The following is a 4,923-nucleotide window of genomic DNA, read 5'->3' on the forward strand; positions in this document are numbered from 1 at the left end:
CGGAGTTTGATCGACACTGGTGGGAGCCGGGGGGTCGAAGGGGTTCCGGCCGCCCCGCCGTCCTCAGCGCCGCTGTCACCCAGACGGGAAGCTGCGCCCCGTCCGAGTCAGACTCGGTCGGTGCGGCCCGCTGTGGCCAGCTGGCAACTAGCTACGGAAGGGTACCGGCGCTCCCGACGAACCCGCCGGGGTGGCTGGTGACCAACGCTGCGTTCGGCGCTTATTGCTGCGACCGGGAGGGAAGCTGCGCCCCGTCCGAGTCAGACTCGGTCGTTGCGGCCCCCCCGAGCCCGCACGCCTCTCGCGGAAGGTCATACGCCACCGGCGGCACGAAAGACGCCTCCCGCAACGCGGTAGTCGGGAAAGGCTATTCCGATAGTCGAGCAGAGTTGCGACAACACATCCCGCGGTGCCGTCTGGTTAGGCAAGGGTTTGAGAAACAGCATTCGCGGTAGACCGGCGCGGCCGGCGGACACCCACGCGGCGTGCCGCAATCGGATCGCGCGCTCGGCCTCCGTTGATTTCCTCTAGGTGGGTGATTCGGGGCGTCTCGGTCTCGCTGCCGTTCGGTCGCGCCAAGGCCTGCGGGGGCGGCGCGTAGCGCACGCTCTCGCGGCGGCCGAGGCGCTAGAGTGCGACCCGCAAGTGGGGAGGAACCGTCCACCCAACGCCGGCGCGAGCCGGGGCCGGTGGGGGCCCTACCAAGGCGGGTCATGAGTGCCAGTCGGTCAGTTCGGGAGAAGGGGAGGGTACTCGGAGGCCCGCCGGGAGCAGACGGGGGTCCGGAAGCTGAGGGGGGTGAAGGACGGCGGCCGGGAGCAGACGGCCGTCCCCGGGAGGGGGTGTTCGTTCACGTGCGGACGCCGGGAGCAGGCGGCCGTCACGCGATTCTGCCAACCGTTCCTACCGGCCTGTGTTTAAGGAGGCGGCCGGTCCTCCGTCCTTGGATGGATAAGATTCGCAGATTTTCGCCCGGCCTGTGTTTAAGGAGGCGGCCGGTTCCCTCCTTCCTTCCTTTCTTGGATGTATAACATTCGCAGATTTTCGCCCGGCCGGTGGTTTAAGGAGGCGGCCGGTCCTCCCTCCTTGGATGTATAACATTCGCAGATTTTCGCCCGGCCTATGTTTAGTGAGGCGACCGGTCCTCCCTCCTTGGATGTATAACATTCGCATATTTTCGCCCGGCCGGTGGTTTAAGGAGGCGGCCGGTCCTCCCTCCTTGGATGTATAACATTCGCAGATTTTCGCCCGGCCTATGTTTAGTGAGGCGACCGGTCCTCCGTGGAGAGCGACCCGCAAGTGGGGAGGAACCGTCCACCCAACGCCGGCGCGAGCCGGGGCCGGTGGGGGCCCTACCAAGGCGGGTCTCATTGCCTGTCGGTCAGTTCGGGAGAAGGTGGGGGTACTCGGAGGCCCGCCGGGAGCAGACGGGGGTCCGGAAGGTGAGGGGGTGAAGGACGGCGGTCGGGAGCAGACGGCCGTCCCCGGGAGGGGGTGTTCGTTCACAGTGCGGACGCCGGGAGCAGGCGGCCGTCACGCAATTCTGCCAACCGTTCCCACCGGCCTGTGTTTAAGGAGGCGGCCGGTCCTCCACGAGAAGAATTCTGCCAAACGTTCCACCGGCCTGTGTTTAAGGAGGCGGCCGGTCCTCCCCGTCGTTCCGCCGGCTTGTGTTTAAGGAGGCGGCCGGTCCTCCACGAGAAGAATTCTGCCAAACGTTCCACCGGCCTGTGTTTAAGGAGGCGGCCGGTCCTCCCCGTCGTTCCGCCGGCTTGTGTTTAAGGAGGCGGCCGGTCCTCCACTATTCCTTCCTTGGATGGAAAGCATGTAGCACTTTGAAAATTTTCGAGCACTGTGACACTTTGAAAATTTTCGAGAGTTTTTGTACTTAGAAAATTTTTCGCTCTTGCACTTCCAGAGTGCTTTGCGGTAGCTCCTAGGTTCGCTGTCCGAGCATGTGAACACTTTTTGGGGGGGAACACATCGCTAGAGACACCAGCCGCCTGGTTCTCGGGGCCAAAACTTGTGTTCCCCACACTCGTTCTGACTATATTTTGCGATTTGGGGGTAAAGGTAATGAGTACAGTGACTAGGGGGACCAACTCATCGTACTCTGGCGCACCAACAGACCAAAGCTGGTACTGCACTTACCCCTGGTACCCCAACGCCTGGTACCTGACGGGCGAGAGGCTGATTTTTCGCTATTTGCGGCCGACCGAGGGAACCAGACAAAGCGGACACTTTACGGCGCAAGAGCCGTTGGCACTTAGAAATTTTTCGACAAAGTTGGCGCGAGCTCCAGAAGGAGAGGCTGATTTTTCGCTATTTGTGGCCGACCGAGGGAACCAGGCAAAGCGGACACTTTACGGCGCAAGAGCCGTTGGCACTTAGAAATTTTTCGACAAAGTTGGCGCGAGCTCCAGAAGGAGAGGCTGATTTTTCGCTATTTGTGGCCGACCGAGGGAACCAGGCAAAGCGGACACTTTACGGCGCAAGAGCCGTTGGCACTTAGAAATTTTTTGACAAAGTTGGCGCGAGCTCCAGAAGGAGAGGCTGATTTTTCGCTATTTGTGGCCGACCGAGGGAACCAGGCAAAGCGGACACTTTACGGCGCAAGAGCCGTTGGCACTTAGAAATTTTTCGACAAAGTTGGCGCGAGCTCCAGAAGGAGAGGCTGATTTTTCGCTATTTGTGGCCGACCGAGGGAACCAGGCAAAGCGGACACTTTACGGCGCAAGAGCCGTTGGCACTTAGAAATTTTTCGACAAAGTTGGCGCGAGCTCCAGAAGGAGAGGCTGATTTTTCGCTATTTGTGGCCGACCGAGGGAACCAGGCAAAGCGGACACTTTACGGCGCAAGAGCCGTTGGCACTTAGAAATTTTTTGACAAAGTTGGCGCGAGCTCCAGAAGGAGAGGCTGATTTTTCGCTATTTGTGGCCGACCGAGGGAACCAGGCAAAGCGGACACTTTACGGCGCAAGAGCCGTTGGCACTTAGAAATTTTTTGACAAAGTTGGCGCGAGCTCCAGAAGGAGAGGCTGATTTTTCGCTATTTGTGGCCGACCGAGGGAACCAGGCAAAGCGGACACTTTACGGCGCAAGAGCCGTTGGCACTTAGAAAATATTCGCCAAAGTTGGCACGAGCTCCAGAAGGAGAGGCTGATTTTTCGCTATTTGTGGCCGACCGAGGGAACCAGACAAAGCGGACACATTACGGCGCAAGAGCCGTTGGCACTTAGAAAATATTCGCCAAAGTTGGCACGAGCTCCAGAAGGAGAGGCTGATTTTTCGCTATTTGTGGCCGACCGAGGGAACCAGGCAAAGCGGACACTTTACGGCGCAAGAGCCGTTGGCACTTAGAAATTTTTTGACAAAGTTGGCGCGAGCTCCAGAAGGAGAGGCTGGTTTTTCGCTATTTGTGGCCGACCGAGGGAACCAGGCAAAGCGGACACATTACGGCGCAAGAGCCGTTGGCACTTAGGCGAGCTCCAGAAGGAGAGGCTGATTTTTCGCTATTTGTGGCCGACCGAGGGAACCAGGCAAAGCGGACACATTACGGCGCAAGAGCCGTTGGCACTTAGGCGAGCTCCAGAAGGAGAGGCTGGTTTTTCGCTATTTGTGGCCGACCGAGGGAACCAGGCAAAGCGGACACATTACGGCGCAAGAGCCGTTGGCACTTAGGCGAGCTCCAGAAGGAGAGGCTGATTTTTCGCTATTTGTGGCCGACCGAGGGAACCAGGCAAAGCGGACACTTTACGGCGCAAGAGCCGTTGGCACTTAGAAATTTTTTGACAAAGTTGGCGCGAGCTCCAGAAGGAGAGGCTGGTTTTTCGCTATTTGTGGCCGACCGAGGGAACCAGGCAAAGCGGACACATTACGGCGCAAGAGCCGTTGGCACTTAGGCGAGCTCCAGAAGGAGAGGCTGATTTTTCGCCGTTTGTGGCCGACCGAGGGAACCAGGCAAAGCGGACACATTACGGCGCAAGAGCCGTTGGCACTTAGGCGAGCTCCAGAAGGAGAGGCTGATTTTTCGCCGTTTGTGGCCGACCGAGGGAACCAGGCAAAGCGGACACATTACGGCGCAAGAGCCGTTGGCACTTAGGCGAGCTCCAGAAGGAGAGGCTGGTTTTTCGCTATTTGTGGCCGACCGAGGGAACCAGGCAAAGCGGACACATTACGGCGCAAGAGCCGTTGGCACTTAGGCGAGCTCCAGAAGGAGAGGCTGGTTTTTCGCCGTTTGTGGCCGACCGAGGGAACCAGGCAAAGCGGACACATTACGGCGCAAGAGCCGTTGGCACTTAGGCGAGCTCCAGAAGGAGAGGCTGATTTTTCGCCGTTTGTGGCCGACCGAGGGAACCAGGCAAAGCGGACACATTACGGCGCAAGAGCCGTTGGCACTTAGGCGAGCTCCAGAAGGAGAGGCTGGTTTTTCGCTATTTGTGGCCGACCGAGGGAACCAGGCAAAGCGGACACATTACGGCGCAAGAGCCGTTGGCACTTAGGCGAGCTCCAGAAGGAGAGGCTGATTTTTCGCCGTTTGTGGCCGACCGAGGGAACCAGGCAAAGCGGACACATTACGGCGCAAGAGCCGTTGGCACTTAGGCGAGCTCCAGAAGGAGAGGCTGGTTTTTCGCTATTTGTGGCCGACCGAGGGAACCAGGCAAAGCGGACACATTACGGCGCAAGAGCCGTTGGCACTTAGGCGAGCTCCAGAAGGAGAGGCTGATTTTTCGCCGTTTGTGGCCGACCGAGGGAACCAGGCAAAGCGGACACATTACGGCGCAAGAGCCGTTGGCACTTAGGCGAGCTCCAGAAGGAGAGGCTGGTTTTTCGCTATTTGTGGCCGACCGAGGGAACCAGGCAAAGCGGACACATTACGGCGCAAGAGCCGTTGGCACTTAGGCGAGCTCCAGAAGGAGAGGCT

This window comes from Syngnathus typhle, unplaced genomic scaffold (genome assembly GCF_033458585.1).
Source record: "Syngnathus typhle isolate RoL2023-S1 ecotype Sweden unplaced genomic scaffold, RoL_Styp_1.0 HiC_scaffold_240, whole genome shotgun sequence".
In the NCBI taxonomy this organism is placed as follows: domain Eukaryota; kingdom Metazoa; phylum Chordata; class Actinopteri; order Syngnathiformes; family Syngnathidae; genus Syngnathus; species Syngnathus typhle.